This window comes from Suncus etruscus, chromosome 4 (assembly GCF_024139225.1).
Source record: "Suncus etruscus isolate mSunEtr1 chromosome 4, mSunEtr1.pri.cur, whole genome shotgun sequence".
Taxonomy (NCBI): Eukaryota; Metazoa; Chordata; class Mammalia; order Eulipotyphla; family Soricidae; genus Suncus; species Suncus etruscus.
In genome coordinates, this window is record NC_064851.1 from 35,428,422 (window position 1) to 35,441,498 (window position 13,077).

Genomic DNA, 13,077 nt, shown 5'->3' on the forward strand with positions numbered 1-13,077 from the left:
ACTCACTTACCATGCACCTGTTACAAATACTACATACAAGATGCTTACAAATATAAGGAGATTCAAGATAATTGAAAGACCCAGGGTTAGCTTAGTGAGCAAAAGGGAAAAGGTATAATGATCACAGATAAAGAAAAAAAAAAAGGGAGGAGGGAAGGCAACTTAAAAGTGAATTCTTAAAAATGATGATAGTCTCAGGGCTGGAGATAGCACAGCACAGCGGTAGGGTGCTGGCCTTGCAAGCAGCTGATTCAGGACCAATGGTGGTTTGAGTACCTGCATCCCATAGGTCCTGTGCCTGCCAGGAAAGATTTCTGAGCGTTGAGCCAGGAGTGGCCCCTGAGCATCGGTGTGACCCCAAAAATGGGAAAAAATGTTGATTGTCTCAACGACTCATGACTGTTACATTTTAATCATCACATTCCTGATATTCTAAAGTTGAACTGCTGTTTGTTTGCATATTGGGGTCATACATTATGGTGCTCACAGGTCTCACCTCTCTGGGGTCTCTTCTCGCAATGCTCAAATTACCATGAAGTGTTGGACTCAAACTCATGACTTCATCATGCAAAGTATGTGGTTTAGTCCTCTCAGTTATTTCCACCATTCAAACTAAAATTTAATTTGAATAATTTATTTTATAATGTTGAACAAAAGAAACAAAAACCCATAAAAGATAGGGAAAATAAATATGAGCAAAAACACTATGCTCAGGGTTCTAAAATAGTTTTCCAAAGGAAGAAGTGGCACTATATAGTGGCATTATATATATTCTTAGATGTAGACATTTGTTCATGGCAGTCTTACTGTATTTTTCGTACAATAAGACACACTTTTCCTCGCAACGGATGGGGAAAAATGGCTGTGTGACTGCCGCCTGGAGTTGAAGCCTGAATGCAGGGGAGGAGAGCATATACTGGTAATAACCACTTGACATCCACATTGTTACATCCCCTTTATTGTGCAGACATACCACATAGAACGGGCAAGCAGGTTAACACACTTTCACCATCACATATAGAGCTTACGTTTAAGACTATTTGATTGCTGCTGCGACTTTTATTTTTTATTTAAACAATAGAAATTTAAAACAATTTTTTTATTTTTTATGTAAATAAAAAAGTTATATCAATGTGTTTAACCAGCTGTGGACTGGCATATTGTAAATATATTTTGGCCTGGCAGGCTGGTTGTTCCCAGCAGCGTCTCCTGACAGCTTCTCGAGTTGCAACATTTTCTTTAGAATATTTTTGTCTTGTCTTTCTCATCTAAAAATTATCTGCATCTTATAGGCAGGTGCGTCTTATAGAGCAAAAAATACGGTAGGTGAGTTCTTTTTTAAATACAATATTGACTTAATAATAGTGTCCTTTAAATAAAAAATTTTAGAGAGGAGACTATTAGTTTGTTTAAAATCAAAAGACAATGTTTTTATTTCATTGTATTATGGTGATGGTTTTTGTACTTTTATTTCCAGTTCTCATGTAAAGTTGATACTTAAAATTGTAGCAAGCCATCACCCAAGTGATGTAAATATAGTGGGTAAAGTACCTGCCTTGCAAGCAACTAAACTGGGTCCAATCCCCAGCACCACATATGGTTTCTTGAGCTCGCCAGTAGTGATCCTTGAGGTCAGAACTAGGAGTAAGTCCTAATTACTGCTGTGAGTGACTCCACCTTCCCCTCCAAAATTATGAGTCAGCTGTTTACTATGTCCTATGAATTCTTTAAGGAACTTTTTGTTTTGTTTTGTTTTGTTTTGTTTGGGGGGGCACACCCATTTGACACTTAGGGGTTACTCCTGGCTATGGGCTCAGAAATCACCCCTGGCTTGAGGGGACCATATGGGACGACAGAGGATTGAACTGTGGTCCATCTTAGGCTAACGCTTGCAAGGCAGATGCTTTACCTCTAGTGTCACCTCTCCGGCCACAAGGAACTTTTATTTATAAAAGTCAAAGCCCAAATAGCTGTTAAAGGGAAGAGACAGTTGAAATATTTATAGTACGAATATTCTTAAAATAAACATAGTTTTGAGAAGCATATTAAATGTGTTAATTAAAAAGTATGTGTCTGAGAAGGATGGTGCAGCAGTAGGGTGTTTGCCTTGCCAGTGCTAGCCTAGGACAGACTGCTGTTCAATACCCTGGTGTCCCATATGGTCCCCCAAGCCAGGGGCTATTTCTGAGTGCATAGACAGGAGTAACTCTTGAACGTCACCAGGTGTGCTCAAAACAAAATCAAAAACAAAAACAAAAAAGCATGTGCCTGTTACTCTGTTACTGTTCTAGGTATTTAATGCTTCATAGACTTCAAATCTCAAAGCAAGGCTATGGAATATAATTAAAATTCTACTCTTTCTATGAGGACACTGAAGCAGTTTGAAGCTGAGATTTCTATAGGCACACGTGTTGCAAATAGTAAAACTTGGCTTAAGTTGCTGACCATCTAGCTCTTCAAACTCTCCTCCTTACCATTCATCACTTTATCACCTCTTTAGCTAAAACATTAATTAAATTATATATTTTTTCTCTATAATAGCAACTGTTTGGGGCCAGAGCAATCATATAGTGAGCATGATACTTGCCTTGAGTATGGTATGGCCTACACAGATTCAATTTCCAGTTCTCCATATCTGGCTGGGATCTGAACAAACAAAACAGAAGTTGTTAGCTAGAGGGGGATGAGTCACCTCACATGTTTAGAAAAATAAGTATATTCTTTAAAAAACATTTTTTAGTTTAGGTTCTCCATTTACCAAAAGCTAGAGCAAGTCTACATACTTTTGGGATCTAGGGAGACAGATCAGTGGCTAGTGCATGCTACATTGTTGTTATTCTCATATCTCATTATGAATTTTCAATTTTAATCTTTGAGGTGTCATAGTTTTCAATATACTGAAGGCATTATTTCACAACTGCAGACTACTACACCAGTACATAATTATCTCATTCCCATTTCCCTATATTCCTACTTTGTAGTTCCTAGTACATGTTTTGCAAGCAGAAAGCTGGAAGAGATATGCACCTCACATAACCCCAGCACTTCAGAAGCCATTCCTAAGCGCATAAATAGTAAGAGCCTTCAAGCATAACTAGAAATGATATCCAAACCGCCCCCCCCCAAAAAAGTTCTATATCTTGGTAGCTACCACTGCACTCTCAAAGCAGCCCCTTTCAGGTTTTATTACTGCATTAGGGATATAAACAGTCCCAAATAACATAGTTATGTTCTTTAGGAAGAAGACTGGCTCTTGATACAAAGAGTGAATATCAGTTTTCAGTAACTTTTGGTCTGTTACTTATACACCTCAATCAAGTTCCTATGTAAAGAAACAGAATTATGTTACTAATATGTTTGTCCTAGCCTCATTATAAGTATTGGAATTTTTTGCATTGTTTAAAGAACCCATATTTTGGTGCACTTCCCTTTTATGCTCTTTCATCTTTTATTATAGTAAACAAAATATAGCACAAAGCAACCTATAAATAATACTTCTGTCATTATATTAAAAATTCATTCAGAAGGAAATATACAATAAAATATATAATTTTTTTGGCCACACCTAGCAAGGCTCAGATCTTACTACTTGTTCTTCACTTGGGCTTCACACCTAGCAAGATTCAGGTGACCATATATTGTGTCAGGTATTAAACCCAGATCAGTTGTGTGCAATGCAGGTGCTCTACTGCTGTAATATCTCTCTAGCCCAAGCTTTAGAGTTTTTCTAATCACTTATATAAAATAAAAGTAAGTTATGTATTACAGTATGCTGATAAACCTCTTATAAAAGCTTTATTTTTAATTTGATATATCCTTAATTTAGAGTGGATGTTATTTATACCACTAAAATTATTGACCATAAGACTCTTTTTAACAGGAAAAATTATGCCACCTGATTTTGTTACAAGAAATAACAATTTAATAATGGAAGATATTTTCTGGTTAATGAAAATAAGGTAAAATTAAGTTGTTCTTTATTTTGGCAACAACCTTAAATCATTTATTATATTCAAAGTTAACTCGAAGTTATAAAATTATTTTGAACTAAATTTATCTGTATGATTACATAGTTTCTCTAAACTTAAACCAGATCCCCACCTCCCTTAATTAAACTTTAATAAAACAGGCAAATATATATCTCAATAATTGATTAAGGCCTTTTTGGTAGCTAAACCTAATTAAAATGGCAACATTCCAATGATTTCTTTACAAGAGAGCAAGGACATCTGTATGGGATGAAAAGACACCAAGCATTTTGATGTATTGGTACCCAGCATTTAAATGTGGCAACAGAAAACACAGATTGATATTGGCTAAACTACAAGCAACGTTTGAATTTAATGTTGAAAATGAGTACAGAAAATCAAAATATTTAAATGAATTTTTACTTTAGGTTGTTATATTGCTACTGGATCTGCTTATTTTCAGTAGCAAGGATATCTCCCAAATGTGTCCCAAAATATCTCATTCTCCTCTTGAAAATTTCATGTAGAAAGCAGTTAATAAAAATCAAAAAAACAAAAATAGTTCTACAGAAAAGAAACTGCTTCATCTTTAGGTAGCCCAGCATTTCTCAAACTCACTATCATGAAATACTTTCTTCTGTCTGTTTTCTATCTGTCCAAAGCAAACACCATTTTATTTTGAGAGCTATTTAGGAAGAATTGGTCTAGCACACTACTTTGCAGCTTTTTAGAAACACTGACCAAGCATCAAATACTTAAGGCCTTTTTTTGCCTTAAAATTATTTAACAGTGTAGGGGCCAGAGCAATGGCACAAATGGTAGGGTGTTTGCCTTGCCCATGCTAGCCTAGGACAGACCACTGTTCAGTCCCCTGGTGTCCCATATGCTCCTCCCTTTTATACCTTTTTCTTTTTTTTTTTTATTCAAACAGAACCACATAACTTGAGCCATCTTGTTCTGCCTCATAAATTGAGGGGGGGGGGAGAATGGAGGGCACCAAGACCAAACAGTTGTATGAACATTGATCAGACTTAAACACCAAATCCAAAGCCAACTACAATAGAATCAATACCCAATCTACAACAAGCTAGACAAAGAAAGGACCACTTATACTAGCAGCCCAGGGGGCAAAGGAGGGGTGATATGGGACATATGCTGGAAACAGGGATGGAGGATGGACAACATTGGTGGTGGGAAAGCCCCTGCTTCAATGTCACTATGTACCTAATAAATTACTGTAAAAGATTAAATTATATATTTAAGTATATTTGGTCAAAATAAAAATTTAAAAAAAGAGGAAAAGAAAAAATTATTTAACAGTGCAGATCACAAACAAAACTCAGTGGCTCAAAGCTCCCACTTACAAGTATGAGGCCATTATTTTGATTCCTATTGTCATCCCAGGCAGGGAACATGGTCCCACTGATATTGCTACCTGATATCCTAGCACTGCAAAAGAGCTTGGAATATTTAAAGAAAGAATCAAAATGACAAAAGCCATAGAGATAGTACAGTGGATAATACAATTGCCTTGCCCTCAACAAACCCAGGTTCAATTCCTGGCAGCCCATATGGTCCCTGGAGCCCCACCAGACATGATACCTGAGCACAGTCAGGAGAAAACTCTTAGTACAATGAAGTGTGGCCCCCAAATTAAAATAAACAAACACACAGAGTTGCAAGAATGTATTTGATGTCTGTCAAGCAAGCTGTCTAGAACTGGACCCTTGAACAGCATCTATGTGAACACAGGAATCTCAGCAAGCTCTACAACAAAATGTGTCTTTGTAGCACAGAGGCATCCTCAGTGATGAAGTTTGAAAGCACAACAGCTGAAGTGAGAAGCACCATTAACAAACCTGTGTAACACCCAAGTCATCACAAAAGCAGCAGTAAAGGGAACTATAATGTACCAGGGTAGTAGTGGGTTTGCATTCACATTTTCTGTGTTAAGATTTTAATTCAGCTCTCATGTTAGGCATACATTGAGTAGAACTTTATGCATTCATTGAATCCAGCTTTCTGTTTCACTAAGTGAGTGACTTGACACTTACAAAAAGCTGCTAGCTTGTGTTACATTGACTTGTGTAAACTTTTCTCCCACCTTCTCAATTATTGACTGAAAACATTTGAGCCTCCAGTTCATGTTTTTTCAGACTCTTTTTATAGCCAACTAAATGCTTCACAAGGCTTCTAGTACAAAGAAACTTGCCAATGAATATTTACTAAATCAAATGAAAGAACTTGGATTTCCCAGTCTACTTATTTTTATCCTGTAGTTTCTAAACCCCTGAAACTACTAGGTGAAGATTCACTCTGATTTTCTGGCAACTTTTGAAGTTGATTTTATATTACCTTATACTCATGATGGGATATATTATAATAGGTACTGCCTGTGAATTCAAAGTATTCAAATGAGATAGGCAACATAATTTGAAGCATTTTAAAGTTTTAGAATTCGATTTCTGTATTTCTAGGATTGAGATTGTCAGCTGTATTTAATGCCTTCCTTCATTTTATAGCTAACCTCCCCATGAGGCATCTTTTTTCAAGCAACTACATCTGAATACAAGAATTTCTTTAAATTTCATTATCACTTAGACAATATGTTTTAAGGCATATGATTTAAAGTTTGTGTTTTTCAGCATCCACTTTTAGTTTCCATGTGCTGCAAGAGCAGAAAGATTATGTCAGGTTTGGAAAGAGATTTTTTTTCTCACCCATAGCATAATATGTGCCTTACACTAGTTAAATTTATTTTGACATGTACATGATGATAATATTGTGAAAATTACTGATATTTATTTGCTTACAAAACTTTTATTTAATGAATAATACTCTGAAATACACGTAAAACTTGGTATTTGTTTAGTGTCAAATAAATGAAGCAATGCCTATAACATAAAACTTGTTACTATGGAATTATTTTGTACTTGATTTTTAACAGAATGATCTGAAATATTTATGATTATGGCCTTGATTCAACTTAAATGAAAAAGTTCTGAGTAACTAAATTCTATGAGTGAACAAACATATAAAATGTTTTGAGAATTCTAGGGTAATAACAGCAATACTTATAATCAAAGTTATATAAACACTTATTTAAAATAGAGAAATTTGGGCTAGAAAGGAATTAGGGCTTTGCAGGCAAATGTTCTGTGTGACAGACCAAAAATTAGTCATAATTTTTATTTTCAAATTAAAAAATTATCATCACTGTTCTCTTATTTAGACAATTTTTGTATTGTAATTTACATGTAGAAAGAACACTACCAATTTTTCAAGTAAAGTAACATACATTATACTTTTGTGAACTATATTTGTATAACAAAAATTAATTATTTCCTTTAGGTTAAGGATACAAAAACTACTTAAGGTATCAATATAAATTTAATATTGCAGCTTGTTAATAAATCTGAGGTACAGTGTGTCTGCTTCCTTCCATCCTCCTCAATAAAAGGAAAGGGCAGTGATGCTACCTGTTGAGATATCTTGGAACAAAGACTAAGGTTTTGTGGGGTCAACTAGTAGAGAAAATTTACAAACGTTCACATGAAGATACTGTATTTCAGAAGATAAAATGAGTGTCCCAGAGACAGTAATTAATGGCAACTTATGAAAAGTAGATATGTTAGAATAGACATGAAGTTCAGTTTAACAGTCTTAGAGACGGGGAGAAAACTGAGCTATTAGGCATATTCACTGAGAATAATAATAATAGCAGATTTCTTACTATAGGAGAAAAAATATAGACTGAGAAAAGCTGACAAAAATTCTATCGTGTTAGATTGAAATTAATCCTTTTGGTGGGAACTCATGGCTAAGTAGATAATAACCTGTAGAAGATAGCTGTGTAAAAATATAGATATGATTGTGTTTATATTGTAGATTTATATGAATAAACATATATATTGTTACATATAAAATATGCATAGATAAGCACTGTAGTTCTGTTCCATAAGTGTCATAAGTTTTTAGAGATAACACTGCCTCAATATTAATAAGCACTTCCAGCATCCATATCTTGGTTCTTTGTTGTTGTTTTTTTTTTAAAATAAATACCTTTATTTAAGCACCATGATTACAAATATGTTTGTATTTGGGTTTCATTTATATTTTAAAAAAAGAAAAACACCCCCCTTCACCAGTGCAATGTTCCCAGTACCAAAACCCTATTAACAAATTCTTCACCAAAATATATGAGATTATCTGGAGAAATGGTAAATCTGGGCACTGTATTTGGAAAATCCAATTTTCCTAGAATAAATAAGGCATATGAATAAGTAATTAAAAGTTTAAACCTGATAGGAAATATTAATGAATATAAAATCTAGTAAATAAAGAAAGCAAACTTAATTTCTTTCATCTCAAATATTTCTGCAAAGATGATTTGTTATTTTAAAAGTAAAAAGTAAAAAAAAAACAGGCTAGAGAGATAGCATGGAGGTAGGACATTTGCCTTGCATGTAGAAGGACGGTGGTTCAGATCCTGGCATCCCATATGGTCCCCTGAGTCTGCCAGGAGCGATTTCTGAGCAGAGAGCCAGAAACTCCTGAGCACTGCAGGGGTGTGACCAAAAAAACTAAACAAACAAAAAATAAATAAAAAAACCAACATCCAAATAAGAGTATTCACATTATTAATCTAAAGATAAGTTTTATCTAAAAATAATAGGAAAAAACAAAATTTTGTGAGTTGTGATAGGACTAATAAAAAAAAAAGTTATATCATTACTTTCTAATTTTTGCCTTATAAATATAATCTAGTTCTAATCATTAAGAAATATCATCCAAATCTATTTGATAGATTAATAAAATTGATACCCTGCAACCCTTAAAATAATCAAAAACATAAAAATGAGAAACTAGGCCAGTTTCAGGCCAAAATCTAGAAAAACAATGGATAAAAACGTTATGCTATTGTTATTAAGACATTAGTGTAGATAATAATGAAACTTGCATGTTAAAAAGTATTTATAGAAGTATGCTGTGTTATTTCTACAACTTTCTATAACTTTAAAACTGTCAAAAATTGAAATTTTAAAAATGGTGCTAAAGTATCTGAAGAAACTTTGTAAAGTGAAAATACTGACAATCTGAGCTTTCAGTGGGACTGTGTAAAATGACGAATAATTATCACAGTTGCTTCCAGAAATTAATTGAGGTTGATTCAAATAAACATGTATAAATTGTTCAGAATTTCATATGTGAAAAATCCATGTATCTGTCAGTTATTGTCAGAGAAGAAGTATAACTTCTGTTCTCCTCCTTCTGAATATCTTCTGAATGATTATCATTGGAGGAAACTATATTTTTATACAGCTGCATTGGGCTTTTAGAAAATGTCATTTCCAAACCACCAGCCTCAGGATTGAATAAAAAGTAGATTAGGGTAAGAATCTATAACACAGACAGGATTTACCTGTAAGTCAGAGATTTACCAGGTAAACTCAATTGATTCAAAGTTGACTACACTTGTTTTTATGTTGTTGTTTATTGATAAATAGCTTGGCAGTTTGACAGCAGAATCATTTTTACAATTAATTTGCATGTTTACTTACTACTTGATAAATTATGTTTTTTGTTGGTTTGTTTGTTTTGTTTTATTTTTACACATTTTTGGGTAATTTACATTTCATAGTCAAGCTAAAGGTTTTTAAGACTCTTCTGGTTTGTGATTGGAATTAGGGGAGAATTGAAAGAGTAAAAAGTTGTCACTCATCAAATGTTATGAGAGATGACTTCCTAAGCAGATGCTAGTGATCAAACACTGAAAAGAGTAGAGAAGCACTAGGGAAAAAAAAAAAAAAAAGGTTGTGGCAATAAAATATTTGGAAAGTCTCTGTGTAAAAAGTAAGATACTTTAGCAGAGAAGCTCTATGATGTGATCTTTGTTCTTTAAGAATTTTTCTAAAAATTATAGAAAAGAGGAAACATGAAACTTTGGAGAAGTATAAGCAAAGAAGATAAACTCGGGTTACTTTCAAGACAATAGTTTTGTTTTACTTTATTTGTTTTGGGCCACATCTGTCAGTACTAAGAACTTACCCATGTCTGTGTGCTATGGGCTTATACTTGCAGAAATTCAGGAAACCATATGTCAGGAATCTAATCTGATTGGCCATATACAAGGCAAGTCCTTCAACCCCTTAAAAACTCGTTTCCTGTTCTATCATTCTTTCCTAAGAATATTTTTGGTTTAAATCATCCTGAACTTCAGTAACAAAAAAGTGGATATATAGAAAATGTGTTTTGCTAGGATAATTAACTGAACTCTTTTTTTTTATCCTTATGTTATATGCACATAGCTTTATTTTGTTGGACTAAATGATTTGGCAGCTTTTATCATGTATAAAGCTCCTTCATAAATAGAGCATTTTATCTTAAGGTTAATATAATGAATAATTACTTTTGTCTACAAAGAATCCTGACACCAGGTTTTGACAATGAGACAAAATTTTACTTACATTTGTTCATGTTCGTTTTTCTCCCCTCTATTTTGGCAGTATGTTCAGTCACCACTTCAAAGTGGATGAACACATGACCTAATTTTCTCTCACAGGACTGAATTAAGATAAATGATCACTTTGCAAATATGTCATCAACTAAAAATAAAGGCATTTTCCTTTTCCACATTTAAAATGGAGCTCAGCATTTGACTCAGTGTTAGAGTAAGATCCTTGGAGCTGTGAGACCCTGGGTTCAAGCAAAAATAATTTCTATTCCTAATATTTACTTAAACTTTTAATATCAATATGTTTACATACTTTGCATTTTGAGGTGGTGTTTAGGTCCCACTTGTTAGAGCTCAGGGATCATCCTGATGGTTTTGTGGGACCACATACAGTTCCAGATATTGAAGTTGGCTATATGCAAGTAAAAGACCTCAAGTACGTTTTTTTTTTTCCTATTCTTTTTGTTTGTTTTTAGGCCAAATCTGGCAATTCTCATATCTTATTCCTAGTTCTATTTCCAGGGTTACTCCCTGTGGTGGATTTAGGGATCATATATGATGTCATTCCTTTGAGAAGTTTCCTCATTCCAGTTTGCCTCTCATTTTATTCCTTTCTTTCTTTTAAAATATTTTTTAAAATTTAGTTTTACTTTTTGTTGAAATGTTTCCAAGTGTAGAATCCAGTGATATTGTTCATTAAACTCTCAGGTCATACACTGATACACTGATATTCTTATTTTATATTTTTCAGTTTTACTAGATTTTGATGCTCCCTCAATATATATATTTTATCCCTTGGTCTCTGAACAATTGATTGTCAAGTACTTAGTGTGCTACAATCAATTTCTACTTTCCATTTTCCCTCCTCCCACATTGTTTTCTTAGTGGAATCCTTGCTTCGGCACCTGTTCCTTCCCTATCAAACTAAGACTCATCTAGAATAGATTACATCCTAAACCTGTTTATTTAAACTCAACTCTTCTTCTTCTTTTTTTTTTTTTTTTGGTTTTTGGGTCACACCCGGCAGTGCTCAGGTTTTACTCCTGGCTCTAAGCTCAGAAATCGCCCCTGGCAGGCAAGGGGGACCATATGGGATGCCGGGATTTGAACCACCATCCTTCTGCATGAAAGGCAAATGCCTTACCACCATGCTATCTCTCCGGCCCCTAAATTCAACTCTTGCTAGACCTATAACCCCAATATTTTTTGTAGTCTCTTAAAACATTTGACCTTCCTTCAATAACATAGAAGTCACACAAATGCCTATTAGTTTTTTTCTTATTCTTATGTATGAGTTAATTATTGCAATCTATATAGAATTTCTAGATTTTACTTATTTTTTCTTATAATTAAAACTTTCCATTAATATCAAAATCTGCTACTGATAATATTTGATGTAATATAACTTTTTATTTAATAAGAAATATTTTATTTATTTATTTGTTTCTGTAATAGATACACGAATAAAAGTGAGACAATACTCAGCACTTAGTTATGTTTCAGTCAGTAAGGAATAATGTGTACAATGATGGCCTTGAGGGGATATCATATAAAGTATGTGTATAAATGTAAATAATATCTAGTTGTATGTACTTACTTTTTATAATATTTTCTTAGTGACTGACTTGTCTAATTGACACATTTCTGAGTCCTTACCTCCATTGCTAAGCAATGCATGGCACATGAAATATTCATCCATAAAAAGGAAGCCTTGAATTTGGAGAGATAGTACAGTGGATATGGAGCTTCCTTGCACCTAGATGACTGGGTTTAATCCAAGCATCCCATATTGTCCTCCAAGAACTGCTAGGAGTGATTCCTGAGAATAAAGCCAAGAATAATCCATAAGTATAGTTAGGTTTGGCCCAAATGCAAAATAAAACAAACAAAAAAGGGAAAATATTGCTATTTGTGCAAATAGAGTAAATCTTGAGTGCATAATCTAAGTCTAATAAATTGGTAAAAACAAAATTTAAGAAAAACAAAATAGCGGTCAAAGCGGTGGGCATGTGGTAAGGCATCTACCTTGCCAGCACTAGCCTCCTAGGATGGACCTATCCCATGGCGTCCCATATGGTCCCCCAAGTCAGGAGTGATTTCTGAGCGCATAGCCTGGAGTAACCCCTGAGCGTCATTGGGTGTGCCCTCCCCCCAAAAAAAGAATGGCTCTAGAAAAAATAGTTTAAAAAAATTAAAAATAAAGAAAAACAAAATAAAATAAAAATTCAGATATATGTAGAATATTTTAAAAATCACTCAATTTAGAAAACAGGTGAAAACCAGAGCTTAGAGTTTAAGGAGTGAAAAAATGTCTAAGGATAGTCAAAAGGACATAATTTCAGTTAAATATAATTTAGAATAAACAAATCATAACGATGCAGGACACAGCATGACAGCTAGTTAGCAGTTGATATATTCAGCAGGTTCTTGAATAATGTAATTTTTAATGTTTTTATAATATTTATAAGAGAAATATCATACTACGTTAGACAAAATTATGTTATTTGAAGACACTTTTAAATATGTATTTTCACTTAAAATTGCAATTTCCAAAAATCTGTCCATGACAAATTTTCACTTACTGTGAGTTTTTGAGCTAATCTTAACATTTTTTATCACAAGAAAAAAATTGTAATTGAAATTAATTTTGAAAAT